This window comes from Gossypium hirsutum, chromosome D11 (genome assembly GCF_007990345.1).
Source record: "Gossypium hirsutum isolate 1008001.06 chromosome D11, Gossypium_hirsutum_v2.1, whole genome shotgun sequence".
In the NCBI taxonomy this organism is placed as follows: domain Eukaryota; kingdom Viridiplantae; phylum Streptophyta; class Magnoliopsida; order Malvales; family Malvaceae; genus Gossypium; species Gossypium hirsutum.
The window spans coordinates 60,373,773-60,392,008 of NC_053447.1; the positions used below are offsets into that span (position 1 = coordinate 60,373,773).

An 18,236-nucleotide genomic window follows, 5' to 3' on the forward strand; every position below is an offset into this window, starting at 1 on the left:
ACATGCCATTGTAACCATAATTGATTTACCATATATGTATCGAAATAAGCTGATAGATAGTGTGAGTGATCTCCGCCAAGCTTCCAATCCAACGAGCCTCTGAATTACTATAGAACAGGGGAAAATAAAACAGAGTAAGCATGAAATGCTTAGTTCGTATAACATGGTAATTAACTTACCACTCATTTAAATTCAATATAAACATATAAGGCACATTCAATCAACTTGATCACAAGCCCTAACACATATCTTCATCGCCCTTGTTAGTCATATATTTCATATAAATATCAAGAAACAAGTATAGGCTCAACAATAGTTAGATTTTCATGTTCATATACTTTCCACATCATGTATTCATATAACATATACAAATCATATCCTTGTATTTCAAGTATATTTTCATAATAATTCGTCTCAAGTTTAGATTACTTCATGTCAGAATTTTGCCCATTAAATCATTTGAAATGTCAGTGTCACACGGGTAATACACTCAAGGTGTACAAATTTATAATTATGGATGAACATATTCATCATACAAATTCCCTATTCATATATTATCATCTCGTATTTCCATATATCATGTGTCATCATTTTCATGTATTTCAGGCAGATACGTGTATTAATTTATTTCATGTTCATATTTTCTCATGTTAGAATTTTGTCTGTTGAATCATTAAAAATATCGATGGATACACAGGTAGTACACTCAAAGTGTACAAATCTGAAATTCGTCAATTCATATTCAGGAGTGCTCTTTAAAGCACATAATCGAGAAATCCTCTCTCCAGCCATATAATAGGAAGCTCATAAAAAGCCATTAATCGAGAAGCTCACAAAGAGCCTATCAGAGAGCTTATCCAGGCTATATAATAGGAAGCTCACGAAGAGCCATTAATTAGGATCTCCGGATAGCCATGTATCAGAAAGTTCAAGCGAGCCATATCAGGACGCTCACAAAGAGCTGCGTTTGTGTCTGTAACATATGCAGGATCACAACCGATTATAGAATAGGACGATCACAAAAAGGTACGGTAGTCCGCAACACATGCAGAATCACTACCGATCAGGATGCTCGCAGGAACCGTATAACGAGAGGGCTTATAACGGGATGCTCGTAGGAGCTGAGGTGTGTCCGCAACACATGTAGGACCATAACCAATCGGGAAATCCTGTATCCATCGAATTCCATTATTCAAACAGGATTTAATATTTATCGGGCTTTGTCTGATATGTAAACAATTTCATATATTTGGAAATTATAAAATTCACATACACAACATTTAATTCAAACATATAAATATACACAATTTAGTTACACGAACTTACCTCGACAAATGATCGTGTACGTAAAATCTACTAATCCTACATTTTCTCTTTTCCTCGTTCTAACTCCGAATTTGGTCTATTTGAATCTATATGAATGAATTTTTCTTCCCTTCTACTCTTTTGTCACTTCTGTTCCTTTCCTTTCACTTTTGTCCTTAAACTTCTTCTATTTTTCTTCAATTTCATAACAACATATAACATTTATAAGTTAAAACTAAAAAGTAAATAAATTTTCTATGCTATATTATGAAAATAAACATGTATGTTATGAGAATTTCCATCATCCTTACCTTAACTTTTTGAAAATTCAAAACCCTAACTCATGTATTTCTCTCTTTTAACCCATATATGGAAATTTCTTCATGAAATAAAGCGGCTCACTAGTTTTCATTTTAGCTTTTACTAAAGAAATTTCAAAGAAAAATGAAGATTTGGAGCTTGGATGGTTCAACAATGGTCAATTTGCTAATAAGACCTCAAGATCCATCATTACACTTTTACCCATCATCATTACACCTTAAATATCTACTTGGCTATTTACCATTTTATTCCAACTCATCTTTTACAATTTCTAGGATGACTCATACTTCACTTAGTTAAATTTCTTTTTAATCCTTCCTACCTTTCTACTACCACTATGTATCTCCTAACTTTCTAAAATTGTACTTCCACAACAGTAATTTTTTTATACTCTTTCAATTTAGTCTAAGCTTCTATTTAAATCTGTCCTATCTCGAAAAATATTTTCTAATATCCTATCAAGTCTAAATACTACCTATTTTAATATTAAAAATCTTTATTTAGTAAAATTCAAAATTTTTCTACTATTTCTTAACTTGGTCCAACATTGTACCTAACTCTAAGTTAAAATGTGGTCGTTACAAGTATATGCACCAGAATAAGACGAGACATACTATTCAGAGGGTGGTGTGGCCATCGATGTCATTTCTTACATAGATGCTGACAATGGACCCACCTCACCAAACCTTGGATGTATAGGCGCCTTTCGTGGCCTCCTCGCATGTGGTTGCCATCCCCTCACCTCTTTCTCTATCACGCATGGCTTACCATAAACTCTAAACAATTGCATGTACTTTGGATCGTAGGCTAACTCTGAAGCGACAATGGCCTCGTGGGTAGGTAAAGGCTCGTACCTATTGTTCCACATGTTGATATATTGGGCGTGAAATATTATCCAATTCTCATCCGTCTTCCCCCGTAAGTTAATAGGATATAGGTCATTGAGGTCTTAAGATGCCACTAGAATTGATTGTCTGAACTCGAATTGTCGCAACACTCTATCTGACTTGTGCATCTCCATGATAACGTACACTACCAATGGCACCTTTTGCGTGCCAGATGTTGGGATTCACCAAAAATTCTGACGAGATGCATTCTTGAATTGCGGGATTCTCATATGGCGTCCATTCAAATTATATTAAATTAATCCAAATTTTAGTTATATATACTACTAAATCTCAAATCAACTACGTTAATATTATATAATTCAAATTTAAAAATAATGCATACCTCCACTTCCGGTCGTTGGTATAACAGAAGTCGTATATCTTGAAGCTCATTCGGTATTCTTGCATAACTCGGTCTATGGTTCCACCTATTGAAATAATTTGTTAGCAGAACAATTTAAAATTTAATTAATTTTATTGTGGTAAATATATTATCTAATGAATTTTACCTTGTTATGAGTAAGAATGTATAAGGGTAGTTCGCTTAAGGACGTAAAAATAGCAGTCAATACCGCGCCCATGACTGCAGTTGTAGCATGCAACCACCAATTTTAATTTTCTGTGGTTGCGTCGCCCAACACATCTCTCGGTAAAAGGTCACCAACACGGTAAACTCCCAACTAAATTTGCCCGTTTCTTTAAAGTTGACGAGTTTCAGTAGCCAACTTAGATGAATGAAATTTTGTGACTTATCTAATATTAGGTTACCCCCGATGATAAAAAAGATATACGTCTTAGCATGTTGTTCTCTTTAAATTTCAATCAAATCCTTATCGAGCCCATCGAAGTTTCTTCTTAACCAACCCATTTTGATCCTGCCTCCAAAAATCGTCTTTGAAACCTTTCCAAAAGTCTGGCACATATGCCTCTCCAATTAATTGCGTAAACTAACTTAATCACTATCAGCCTATCCACTCGTAATCCAAGTTGTAACTGCACGTCCTCCAGAGTGATAGTACACTCACCGCATGGAAGATGGAATGTGTGCACCTTAGTCTCCACCTTTCCACCAATGTGCTTATGAGTGTCGGGTCCAACTTACATCCCTACCTACAAGAGCCATGTGCGAAAAGTCGACTTCTCTCAAGTGGGTTCAATCAAGGGTTATGGAGGAATAGGTAGATTACGAATATAAATCTAAAAAATTTGATCTTCCACCTATTTTGGTAAAAAATATACAAACTATTAAATTCAAATATAACAAGAAAATAAAAAATAAACAATAATAAAATACAATAAAAAATATTCTTACCGTTTGTAATTGATTGATGAAAATGTCATCAAAATGGATTAGAGATCTTGCCATTTCTAATTTAAAAAAAAAACCGAATAATTTCTAATAGAAAATTTAATTTACAAAAACGTTAAGATAATTTTAATAAAAGAAAATTAGAGAGAAATAAAATTTGAGTGAGAATTTAAGAGTGAATTAAGAGAATTTGAGAGAGATTTGAGAATGTGAAGGAGAGTTGAGATTGAATTGGAAGAAAAATGAAATGAGAGGATTTATATAGGGAAAAAATTGGACCATTAGGGGATGGGGTCTAATTAAATAGTTGTCGGAAAAAGTAGCTGTTGAAAGTTTACTGTTGGGGAAAAATGCTTACAATCTGAAAACGTTCCTAATTGGAAGTGTTTTCGTAAAATGAACCTATTCCAATAATTTTTCAAAAAAAAGTTTATTCTGATAATTTCTTTTATGGTATTTTAAAGTAAATTAGTCCTAGTTCTTGGCTACCCTACTGCGATATTTTTTTGAATGATATACTGAAACTTTGGAACCCTTGAAAATGACAGCTGAAAACTTTAATCATTTCGCATTACAATATCTCTTTGTTTTAATACTACTTGAGATAAAAAAAAGTTCTATTCCAATAATTGAGTGTACTTTTTCAATAATACTTTCCCTTTTGACTTTCAAAAAAGTGGGCAGTTTCTATTTCCACGGTGACCAAGAAAGCAAAACATGGAGGAAAATGAAATGTTGGAAGGGCTTGTGATGAGAAGACTGATTACTGATGAGGCAGAGACCAGTATTATAGATGGAGATGTTAGAGAACAGATATTGTTAATCTGTTATCGTTTTGTTACTTAGGTTAGTAAAGTTTGTTAACAGCAGTTACTCAAATTAAAGTATAAAAACATTAGCATGATAGTACTTCAATACAAGATAAGACTAAGCAATTTCCTTCAGTAATTCATATTTCTTTGTATTCAAGAATATTGTACCTAATATGGTATCAGTCGCTTGAGATCCTGGTGCCTGCTTCCTTTGTCGATCCATGGCTAATTCAATAGACTCCACTTCCATTGATAATTTTAGCCTGCCATTTTCAAGTTATCGTTTGATTCAGTCCTTTCCTCACCATGATACAGTAAAAATTGATGAGAAAAGCTTTGTTCAATGGTAGCAACATATTCGTTTAATCGTTGAGGGCTATGAGTTGCTAGGGTTTTCAGAAGGTACATTACCTGTTCCGCCGAAGCCTATGGCATCTCCGGATGGTGCTTTAACTCCTAATCTCGATGCTTTCGCCTTCGTTCAGCAAGATAAACTCCTCGTAACTTGGTTGCTTTCCATGATTAGTGCGTCTCTACTGTCATGTTTTACAGCCGCTAAGATGACCTGTAATGTCTGGACTATTCTGAATCGACTGTTCACGGCATCTACTGGTGCTAAGGTGTCTTGTGTTTGGCATGAATTGCACTCCGTAACAAACGGTGAGCTCTCTGTTAAATAATACATTGCAAAAATTCAGAACCTTTGTGCTTTGCTTGAAGCCTCTAGTTCTAGTGTTTCAGAGACTGAAAAAGTAAAAATTATTCTTGCAGGATTGTCGTCTGAGTTTGATGTTGTGTTAACTTTGGCGTCATTTTCATCGGAGGCCCTTCCGTTCTAGAAATTGGTCGATGTACTGTTAGAGATCGAAAGTCGCAAAACACAGACGATGAATGATGCGCCAATGCATGCCAATCTCGTCGAAACTCCTCCAAGGACAGAGTCTAGTCGGGGTGACGTGCGCGGTGGTCATTCTTTTGGCTTACAAGGGCGTGGTTTTTGTCAACGAGTACAATGCCGGATTTGTGGCCGTTATGGCCATCTTGCACAATGATGTTTCTATCGGTTTAACTTAGAGTATGGTGGTTCGAATGCTTCAACAATGGTGCGACCTTTGTCTGCTAAGATTGGACAGGAGGTGCCTGATGGTTGATATGCTAGTTTTGGAGGGCCTGGGAACTATGCGAGCTCGATGGGAGATAGCCCGGTCCTTTTCCTGGTGGCACATATTAGGACGGATAGCCCTTATTTTAGGGTTTCGAAACTGCGCTGCAGTATAGGGATACAAATCCCTTTGTCTATGACAAACTAAATTAGGTGGGTCACGGATTTGCGTCAGATGGTGGCCCACACGGACATTGGACTGCTCTAGTGGCCCAAGTCTGCTTATTTTCCATATCACAGACCTTGCATGGAGAGCACATTGGGCCAGCGACGATTTGGGCCATCTGCTGAGGTTCAGCGTTCGCATGGTGCAGGCCAGTCTGTTGGGCCAACTGGGCCTAATAAGTAGGTCGCTGTTGGGCTAAATTTTAGGCCTGATTCTCTTGGGCCATCAGCTCATTATGTTGGACTTGAGGGCCCAACTCCTTTGCCAAATCATAATCTCGGAGTCCCATGGCGGACCAAACCTCATGTACTTTTTATTGATTGTGACTCTTCGCCGTGTATTGGTTTCCTCCGTATCTCTGATTTTCATGCGTCTGATTATTCGACCGGTATTAAGTATGAGTCTAATTTTGATAATATTGATTCTTATGTTCCTATACCTGTTGGAACTTTGTCTTGATATCCAGATTCCGGGGTCACTCATCATGTTTGTCAGAATGCCTCTAGTTTGAACAAGTCCACTCCATATTTAGGTACTTTCACTCTTTTAATGGAGAATGGGGCTTTCACTAAAATCTCATCTATTGGGAATTTTGTTTTGCCTACAAAGAATAGGATATTACATCTTTCTAATGTCTTGTGTGTGCTGAGTATCCGAAAGAACCTTATGTCTGTTTCTTAGTTTGCTAATGACAATAATGTATTTTTTTTAAAATTTCATCTATCTTATTGTGTTATTAAGGACATCCAGACACAAGAAATTTTGCTACGGGGCCAAGCTCGTGATGATTTATATCAATTTTCTACCAATCCATTTGGTTCATCTGATACTATTCCTGCCATTCACAACACTAGCCTTTAGGAGTGTTCTTTAAATACTGATGTCTTTGCACTATGGCATAAGAGACTTGGTCATCCTTCTGCTGCTGTAGTTAACTTGTTCTTGATAAGTGTCAAATTATTTTCAATAAGAAATGTCTCAATAATGTTTGTATTGCCTGTCAGAAAGAGAAGTCACATAAATTACCCTTTTTTCCCTCCACTACTAAATATATGGAATCAATTGAATTAGTTATTTCTGATTTGTGGGGCCTGGCTTCTGTTGCTTGTGGAAATAATCTGTACTATGTTTTGATTATTGACATGAGTAGTCGATTTACTTAGATTGATCTGATTAAACGTAAATCTCAGGCAGTTGAGTGCTTTCGTTAGTTTCAGTAGATGGTTTTCACTCAGTTTGGGAAGAATATTAAGAAATTTTAGAGTGACTTGGGCGATGAGTTTCGTGCCTTTACGTCGGTTTTGGCTAGTCATGGAATTCTTCATCGTCTTTCCTGTCCATATACATTCGAATAGAACGGTGTTGCTGAGCGCAAACATCAGCATATTGTGGAGACCGGTCTTACTGTATTAGCCTAGGCCAATCTACTGATGCGTTATTGGGGTTATGCTTTCTATAGTGTTGTTCATTATACCAATAGTCTGCCGACTCTGGTTCTGAAAGGTCAGTCTCCGTATCAGGCCCTTTATGGTCATAAACCTACATATGATCACTTACGGGTGTTTGGGTGTTGTTGCTTCCCGTATTTGTGTCTATTTGTGCATCATAAACTAGAGTTTCGTTTCTAGCCATGTACGTTTTTAGGGTATAGCTCTCAACATAAGGGCTATCACTGTCTCACACCAGGAGGTGTGGTTATTATCTCTCGGCATGTTGTCTTTGATGAGAGTTGATTTTTGTTCTTTTCGCCTGATCTCTCTACCGTTCAATCTTCTCCATGTGTCACCATATATGCTCCTATTGTTCGATCTTCTTCTATTCAATCCACCGCCATACCTAGCTGAGTCACTGACTCATCGCCTACTATATCTCTAGATCCTACTCCAAGTAGCAATCCTGTGCAATCTGATGGCTCGCCAACTACGTGTAGTCCACTCCAAACCATTCCTGTTGATTCGTCAGTTGCAGTAGGATCTGATCATCTTGCTGGGATGTCTGATCTAACCGTTGTGTTTTCTGCTCATCTGAACAATACTCATGCTATGGTTACTTAGTCTAAGGAAGGAATTTTTAAACCTAAAGCTTTATTCGTTGAAGCTGTTGATTTTGAGCCACGCACTGTTGAAGAAGCGCTTGCTCATAAAGAATGGAAACTAGCTGTTCAAGCTAAATTTGATGCTTTAATGGCTAACTCCACCTGGGAACTTGTTTCCTTGCCTCCTAGACGGAAAATGATTGTGTGCAAATGACTTTTCAAAACCAGGAAGAATCTTGATGGGTCCATTGATCGACGAAAGGCACTGTTGGTAGCAAAGAGGTGTTCACAAATACCTGTATGTGACTTTAAGGAAACCTTTAGTTCGATGGTTAAACCGACCACTATCCGAATCATTTTATCCATTGCTGTAACCAATAGTTGGCAACTCCGTCAAGTTGATATCAACAATGCTTTTTTAAATGGCGAGCTCACTGACGAAGTATTCATGCAGCAACTTCCTGGCTATGTTCAGTATGGACCAAATGGCGAACCTTTAGTCTGTCATCTGACAAAGGCATTGTACGGATTATGGCAAGCTCCCCGTGCCTAGTTTGACAAATTGAAACAATTTCTTATTTCTACTGATTTTGTCTTATCAAAATCTGATGCTTCCTTGTTTGTAAAGTTACAACCAAGTTTGTCTTCTATATTTTGGTTTATGTAGATAATATTATTATTACTGGTAGTTCAGCTGATGAGATAAGCTATTTTGTTAGCAGTTACATAAATAATTTTCTCTAAAAGATATGGGCGATCTCCATTATTTTTTGGGTATTGAAGTTAATCGATTATCCAATAAAGCCTCTACTTATGCCAGCACAAATACATTCGGGACCTGTTTGATCGGAGTTCTTTGGCTAATGCAAAGAGTGTTCACACGCCGATGGTAAATTCCCCGGTGTTGTCTAAAGATGTGATCGCCTTGCTGATCCTACTGAATACAGGAGCCTTGTAGGTGCTCTTCAATATGTGGTCTTAACTCAGTCGGATATTGCTTATGCAGTTAATTGTGTGTGTCAATTCATGCATGCACCTCCTACAGTACATCTAGTGGCATTAAAACGTATTTTGAGGTATCTACATGGCACTATTACTCATGTATTGGTATTTCGCCCATTTGATAGACTATCTTTAGTTGGATATGCTGATGCCAACTGGGGTCTCGATTTTGATGATCGCCGTTCTACGACTGGCTACTCTTGGTGTTTTAAGAAACAACAAATTGTTTCTCGATCCACGGCGGAGGCTAAATATTGAAGCTTAGCTGCAGCTACCAGTGATATTGCTTGGTTAGTTTCTCTACTAACAGAGTTACAAGTTCATTCTACTGATCCTCCGGCTATTTGGTGTGACAATTCAAGTGCAGTAGCAGTTGCAGCTAATCCGGTGTTACACTCTAAGTTTAAACATGTCGAACTTGACTTATTTTTTGTTCGTGAAAAGGTGGCTAGTGGTTTACTAGTTGTCAGTAAAGTGCCCGGCTGTGACCAAGTTGCTGATATCCTCACAAAACCTTTGTCGGTCTCAACATTTACTCGATTTCGGAATTTACTTTAGGTCTTACCTATTGGGAAAGTTGGTTGAATGTTAGAGAACATATATTGTTAATCTGTTATCATTCTGTTACTTAGGTTAGTAGAGTTTGTTAACAGCACTTACTCAAGTTCAAGTATAAAAACATTAGCATGATAGTGATTCAATACAAGATAATACTAAGCAATTTCCATGAGTAATTCGTATTTCTTTGTATTCAAGAATGCTGTACCTAATAGGAGATAGGGTTATTAGATATAATAATCATGCTTCTACTTCTGTCACAATTACTGTTGTTTTTAGCACCATGGTAGCAATATCTGGTGCATATGCTTTTGGAAATGCTGTAAGAATAGTAAAATGGTTCAACTTCTGTCACAATTACTGTTATCTTTAATACCATAGTAGCAATATCTGGTTCATATTGCCTGTAAATGATGAAAGAAAATCTTAACTTATATCAATTGGTAAAGGATGAAGATACTTATCATCAGTATCTCAGCCTCACAAGCTTGAAACTTGATATGTTATAGTGGGTTGGGGCTATATGTTATGTTAAGGAATGAATGTGTTAATGGCGTATTTGATTGGTTTGAGATCCATTTTCAGGTGGGGTATTCATCACCGGCTAAAAGCGGCATTATGGAAGACCTTGGCCTTTCTCTATCTGAGGTAAAAAAAATGCAGAGTAGCTTTTGAACTATGGTTTAGGGTTTCACTTTCTCAATATCATCTTTGGGAAAGTGATCTGATCATTTAATATTAAGATGAAAATATTGAATCACAGCATCAAAGTAGAATAAACACATGTTTGCCTTTATCTTAGTTTTTTTCTTCATAATATTTATGGTCAGTGATTAACTTCACTCACTGATGCAGTATGCAGTCTTTGGTTCCATATTAACAGTAGGAGGGATGCTTGGAGCAGATGTAGTGGGAAGATTGCAGATCTCGTAGGCCGATGAGGCGTAAGTCTTCTATTAATCGTAACATATGTTAAAGATGCTTGGTATCCAGTTTCCTGCTTGATGCAAGTAATTTAACAACTTAGATACATTATATATCTAAACAGGCAATGGGAATTTCAGAAATTTTCTGCATCACAGGGTGGTTTGCTATAGTATTCTCAAAGGTTTGTCGTTCAGAAAATCTCAAACAGTCCAAGGCAGTGATGAAACTGATTAATAAAAAGAAATGGAACCCAATGTTGACAGGATGCTCTGTGGCTTGACCTGGGAAGACTTCTAGTTGGATGTGGATCTGGGGTTATTTGTTATGTGGTAACTTCCATAACTTGCTACACGATTCACTGGTATGGTGAAAGGGGTCTTCTCAATCTTCTCTTATACAGATTCCTCAATATTTTGATTCCTGAGAGCAGATTTCCTTTAGCTGATATATGTTAGTTTTTTACAGTTAATGCTATGCTGTGGCAAGGCAGTCATGTTTATTATGGGTTCTCTGATCAATTGGCGCGCCTCGGCCCTTATAGGTAACTTCTTTTGATATAGTTTAAACTTTTAGTTGATGACATTCTTCGTAAGCCGGAGATTCGAATTTTGAGCTACTTAAAAAGCTGACATTAATTTTGTTTTCAGGAGTCATACCATGTGTGCTACAATTAATAGGATTGTTCTTTATTCCGGAGTCTCCAAGATGGCTGGTTAGTGGGGTTTAATGCATGTATAGGCTATAGTATTCGAAACAATATGGCATGAAAATTCATTAATGTGTCCAATTGATACTGCTAACCAACTGCAGGCCAAGACTAATGAAACGAAAGAGTTTGAAGCTGCTCTGCTGCGCCATAGTGGTGAACATGCTGATATTTCTCAAGAAGCTACTGATATTAGAGTAAATCTCATCTTTTCTTGAACCAATACAAAATATCAGTTTACAAAGCCAAAAAGTTTAACTTCCTAAAGAACTTGGTTTTTCCAACTCTTAACCTATGTTTTATAGGAACGAGACTTATTCTTTTTGTTATGTAACAGTTGTACACAGAATACATAGAGCAGATTCCAGATGAAGGGCTTCTGAATCTCTTCCAGAAGAGATATGCCTATCCATTGATTGTGAGAGATAATGAGATACATAGATTTGTTTCTATTGTCAAAAGCTGCATAATGATGCTTATTTGATCTGTATGCAAAAATTATTCCAGGTTTGTGCTGGACTGATGTTCCAGCAATTTGGAGGCCTAAATGGTTTTTCATACTACGCAAGTTTTATTTTCGAATCAGCAGGTAAATTTCGGAACCATATTTGTTTAATTTGGTTGTTGAAACATAGATTGAAAACTCTAGACAAAGGGATTCTTGATCTTTAATAGGTTTTCCCAGCACGGTTGGATCTATTGGAGTAGCTGTTCTTCAGGTTAGAAAATGACAATTACCATTTGATATCAGATTAAAACATTGTACTGGTGTATTCTACTGCATAGGGAGATGTTGTTTAGCAGATTTTCATGGCTATTATCGGAGTACTCTTCATTGATAAATCCGGACGACGACCACTTCTGCTGGTTAGTCTCAAACAACTTTTTTCCAATCATATCTCTAAGTTCATCAGTATTTAAACATTCAATTAGCACCGATCTCTTCAGATGTCTGCAGGTGGATCATGCTTGGGTCGTGTCATTACAGGATTATCATTCTTCTTGCAGGTTTCAGCTTAACTAGACTCTCTTACATGATTTTGCTATTTGTAGCCCATTTTTTTGTTTTACATCAATTTTATTTCTTCGCCATGAAATGAGCAGGATTTTCATGCTAGAAAGGATATTTAACTGCCACTTTGGTGATTATTGGAGTATTGGTAAAGCTACTATACTTATATGCAATCTTCAAGTCACAGTTCACATTTGTTCACTACGGAATATTTAATTGTTGCTTATTGTAACCAGGTTTTTTTTCTTAGTTTTGACCTTGGCATGGGGGGAATTCCCTGGATTATAGTGTCTGAGGTAAATTTCCCAAAATCATTTTGATGACTAAAGATTATCATAAATGAGGATTAAATTTAGTGATGGGGGTTTATATGTATATATACAATATTATTTCAGATATTTCCTTCAAATATAAGGGGTTCAGGAGGAAGCTTGGTGAATTTGATAAACTGGACTAGTTCTTGGGTTGTTTCATACACTTTCACTTTTCTTTTTGAATGGAACTCTGCTGGTAACTTTCTTTACTTATTTTCCATCTTCTTTTTTTGTTATTTTGTTGAGATTTTGATTTGGGTTTAAATATATTTTGACTTCAGGAACTTTCTTTATTTTTGCCTTCATGGGTGCTGTCGGAACTGTATTCATCGGAAAGCTAGTTCCGGAGACCAAGGGGCGAACACTCGAAGAATTACAGACATATTAATTGGTTGGGAAATGCCCTTCCACATTGAAATTTACAAAATGTTACTTTGACTGCTCCTATAAACACTTTATCTTAATATATACAGGAATAAATTATATTAAAATAATATTAAAAAAAAGTATAATTTTTAAGATTAATAAAATAATATCACATCAATAAATTTTAAAGATAATAAAATATTATTATACACTCAACTATATTTAATATATTCTTCAACTTAATATAACTTTAATTAAAATATTTAAAATAAATAATTTTTTAAATTATAAACATATATATTTTCTTCTTTTACAAATTTTAATATTTTTTAAACCAGCAATACAAATTTTAATTATTTTAAATTAATATATTCATATTAATATTCAACATGGTGTTAACATCGATAGAGAATGTTAAACCAACTAATTAAAATTTAACATATTTAATTTTTTTTTCCAAATTATCAATTTCACGTAAATAATATATCATTGAGTGAAAATTAAATAAAATAAAAATTAAATTAAATTTATAATAAAAAATAGTTAAACCTAAATAGCATTTAGATTATAAAAAAATACTAAATTTACGTAAATAAAAATATTATATTTTTCATCAAAGTAAATATTAAAATATACTCCAAAAAGCTTTCATTTGAAGGAAACGCTTTTCATTTAAAATCAAGTTTCTTTTGCATGAAACATTAATTGAAGAAATTTGATCTTAATTTTTTTCCAACTTTTTTTTTAAATTTCATCTTTTTAGGTTAAGATAATATATTGAGAAATATTGATTTGTATAAATTTTGAAAAAAATTAAAAAAATTTTAGGGTTTTTAAGAAGGGTAATTATTCTGTCTACCGGCAGTTGATCTAAATATGCAATATTTGTAATATTTAAAACCTTAGTGGGATCAAACTTTACCCAAATCGAAGTGATCATAAAATTAAATAAACTTTATTTTTGAAGAAAATAATCTTAAAATATTTATAAACTGAAATAATAAAAAATGTGTCTATAACAAAAAAAATTTTAAATTACAAACTCCACTAAATCGAATTAATATAATGAAACAATGTTACACCCATGAGTAGCGTCCCCATAAAAACCTTGGGTGGTAGTCCTTTAGTAAGCGAATCCGCAATTATGTAGTTTGTTTCAATATATTTTATAGACACTTGATCACTTTAAACTCTTACTTTAACACTTAGAAATTTAAAGTCCATGTGCATTGACTTTGATGTCCTCTTGTTGTTATTGGAATAAAGGACTGAAATAACTAAAAATGTGTCTATAACAAAAACTATTTAAAACTACAACTCCTACTAAAATCAAATTAGTATCCGGAAATGATGTTACATCCATATGAGCAGTGTTCCCATAAAAACCTTGGGTGGTAGTCCTTTAGTAAGTGAATTCGCAATTATGGAATTTGTCTCAGTATACTTTATAGACACCTGACCGCTTTGAACTCCTATTTTAACAATTAGGAATTTAGAGTCTATGTGCCTTGACTTTCATGTCCTCATATTATTATTGGAATAAAAGACTGTCATTTATTGCCACAATTTGTAGCCTAGTAACAAAATTTTGCATCCATATTCCATCAAAACTGGACTTTGTAAACCTAACAATCTCTAACTTATCAGACCTCTGATATGTGAGCATGTAATGCTTTATTTTTTGAAGATAATGTATGAATCTTTTGGTTGTTTTTCAATGATCCATACTTGAATTGTTCAAATATCTACACAACATCCCAACAATATACGCAATATCTGAATGCATAAAAATTTGAACATACATTAAACTTCCTACTACTGAATTGTAAAGAATCTTATGCATTTTCGTAATCTCAAAACCATTCTTGAGGCGTTGATTGAAATTACACTTACTTCATTGAACTTGTGATATATAAAATCATTAATCAAAACCATCTGAAATTGAATAAGATAATTACTTGGTGAATATTGTAATACCACTAACGAGAATCCTACTTAAGCCCATAAATGTATTTCTTTAATTTGCAATTCGTTGACTTTGCATCACCAGATACAAAAGTTTTTGTTTAATTTGCACCAAATAAATCATCTCAACAATGTTACCATTGGAAAATCATTGTCCTAGCAGTCATCTAATGCAGCTCAAGGTCAAAATATTCCACTAAATTCATATTATAATTCTTTCTGTAATGAACCTTCTTAATAACATTTACTCTTGAAGTTATAAAGTTTGTTATTTGACTGAAAGGTTCAACGACTTTGTCTTGATCTAGATTTTCTACTTAAACAATATCAAGTATAATGGTTTGTTCCTGTCACACCTCAAGTCTGGCGGATAGTGGCAAAATAATTTGTTTGGCGAAGTGCAAGCTGCCCATATGTTTTTTTCGGCGCATAGGTGTGGGCGTGTAGTAACTACAGTGTAAGCAAGTGAAGATTTTATTTCAGAATGTTTTACTATTTAAAGGAAAAGATAGTGTTAAGTAATAAGGGGTAAGTATGATTTGAGTTATCACCAAAGGTATAATACGCCTTGTTTTTCTAAAGTATTGTAGCAGTTAGGTTGTAAAGTTACTTGGTTAGGAATTAACTAGATTGATTAGTCTAATATCTATTATTATAGAATTCTCGTTTATGTTTCTTTTGAAGCTTGTAGGCCATTAAGAAAAACAAATTCTGAAATGTGTGGCACTTGTTAAGTTCCACTAGGTAGGATGGGTCATATTTATATAGGTGAGAAGGGTTCTGAGAGAGGTTATTCTTCTTTCTTCGAGAGTACTTTTTGATTTTTTAAAATCCAATGGTTTATTTTCCTCGTTAAGCTGAAAGTTAAGGATTCTTGCCTTAATCGGTGATCATTTCATCTCTAGGTAAGTATTACATCTTTGCATGTTAGATGTTTTTGAAAGAGTGAGCCTGTATGTGGTATATGAACAATAAGTTGTAAGTATAAGGCTTTGCATGGGGGTTATTAGGTTTTGTGATGATAGTAAATTGTGTGTAAATGAGTTTTAATGGTGGTCCTATGCTCTATAAGCAGTTATTGCTGCTGGTTCGATAAGGATATTTGAAACTGGAGCTTAGAACTGTAGTAGGTGAGTTAAGGAGAGTCTCTACGCTAACTCACTCTCTTATGTAGACTTTTCAAGTAGAAGAAAATGTATATATATAGAAGCTAATGATATTTATAATAACCGGTAAGTGTACGAGTATAGTAAATAGGGGATAAATGTTATGATGATATGTAATAAGTTCTATTGAAAATGAATGTTAATTGATAAGTATGTAGGTGAAGTTTGAGATATGAAAAGTATCAGTCAGCCTACAATGCAAATAAATCTAGGTAAGTAAATGAAGAGAAATGTCCCTTTGTGAAGCTTCTGCTAGGGTAGTGATATTGCTAACCAGATTGGCAGATCACATATAAAAACAAGTGTAAGACTATGAGGTTGAGACCCATGACATATTGATAGGATTTGGAAACACTCATGGTGTAGCTTCTAGTAAGATAAAGAGTGGACTGACAGATTACGGTACATGAATGTGTGTAAGATCATGTCGTTAAGACCCATGGCAAGATATGCAAATGTTCATGGTGTAGCCTTCGATGGTGTGTAAATTGAATGGGCAGGTCACAATACATGAACATATGTACAAGTCCATGAGGGAGAATCCATGGCACCTTCTGTGAAAGTTCGTCAGGACAGTAAACATGTGATTATGTATAATGCCTTCGTGGCATATTCTATTTGGCCTTTGCGGCGTACTTTAATAAATCTATCTGGCAAAATATACTTATCCACCCTTATGGTAAGTCTGGGTAAATCTTGATTTTTCTGTAATATGTATTGCTAAGATAAGGTTATGAGATGTTCGAGGTTATTTGATGGAATTAGATCTGTAAAGTAACTTGATAAGTTTTTAAGAAAGTTCTTGAAGAGAAGTGTGTATTTGTATGCTAAGAAGGGTATCTATCATGATAATCTGTTAGAGTTGACTATGGGCATATTCGCAGTTGAGAGACATAAGAAATTGTTTATTTGAATTCGACTGTGTTGTATAGTGTTGGAATATAAGTAGTTGATATATGTCATATTTGAACAGTATCATACCTTCTTTTGAAATCTTATGGAAACCGAGTTATCATATTTTCTGAGTTATTTGGGGGTATGTGATAAGGTTGTATATAATTCATCTGGATGATCTGTATAGTACATCATCAGTGAGAGTTTGTATAATATTGAACCAGAGTATGATTTGATTAGTAAATTGATGGTATGCAAATTTGAGTGAGTATCCACCAAACATGTATGTATCTACCAGCGATTAGAATCTGTGAACAAGTGTTTTGGAATGAATATATGTGTGAAGAGTTGGTTTGTATTAAGTGAGCTCTGAAGGTATATTCTTTTGATGGTATATTGGTAAGTTAAGAGTATGAAAGTTGGCATGTAAGTGTGAGTTGAAACTGTAACAGTATCCGCCCGGAATGGAAGTAATTGGTTCAGAAGGGTAGTCGGAGCATAGATGTTTTTCAAATAAGATAAAGTATCTGCCAAGGTATTTTTGTGATAAAGCTTACTAAGTTCTCTTGAACTTACTAAATTTGTTCTTGTTTCAAGTATTGTGGTAAAAGAATGTGCTAGGAGGGGCGACGCCAGAAGTACGCCAGGGTAGCGACGAAGTGGGTTGTTATGCATATAGTGGAAAAGTGGTGTATTGTGGGCTTTCACCCTAAGAGTCTGTCTTTAATAAATGTTGTATCGTAAAATTTTGGAAAAAGGCCTGATGTAATATTTTATACTTTCTTTTGTTTTTATATATTAAGGCTTTCAGTTAAAATAATAATAAAATTATTTTCGTTAAAGAGTTTTGTTTTTAGATTTTAAGGCTTTTAGTTAAAATAATAATAAAATTGCTTTTGTTAAAGAGTATTTGTCAACTATTTCAATATTTTGTTAAGTATTGTGTAGTAATACCCAAGATTCAGACCCGGTGAATTGGGTCGGGTTAAGGGAATTACAGTTCCTGATAATTTACAATAACAATTAAATGAGTATGCTAAGAAATATCAATATATTCTTCTTCAAAGACAATGTCCTTAATTCTCTCTCACCCCACCAACTCAACATCCTCAAAGAATAAGCATTATACATCTTAAAAATAACCTTTAGTAGTGGGATTATAAAATTTGTGACCTTTAGATCTTTTAGACTATTCGAAAAAAATCAAAGAGATCTAAAATATTGTCGGATACAAGTTATCAATTCTCCTTTTAAAGACCCGACTTGATCTCTTGTGCCAAAACGAATCAAATTTTCAATGGTCAATTTTCGTTTCTAACCTATTACGGA

At 34.7% G+C, this 18,236-nt stretch overlaps 1 long non-coding RNA gene and 1 pseudogene across 1 annotated transcript; one reads left to right on the plus strand and one right to left on the minus strand.

Moving 5' to 3' along the window:
* Positions 1–2,240: 2,240 nt before the first annotated feature.
* Positions 2,241–5,153, minus strand: LOC121223351 (uncharacterized). Its single transcript, XR_005920699.1, has 4 exons — positions 5,046–5,153; positions 4,803–4,897; positions 3,023–3,623; positions 2,241–2,941 (listed from the first exon to the last, which is right to left on the minus strand). It is a non-coding gene; the product is annotated as an uncharacterized lncRNA (long non-coding RNA).
* Positions 5,154–7,392: 2,239 nt separating this feature from the next.
* Positions 7,393–12,984, plus strand: LOC107939619 (sugar transporter ERD6-like 5; annotated as a pseudogene).
* Positions 12,985–18,236: the final 5,252 nt, after the last annotated feature.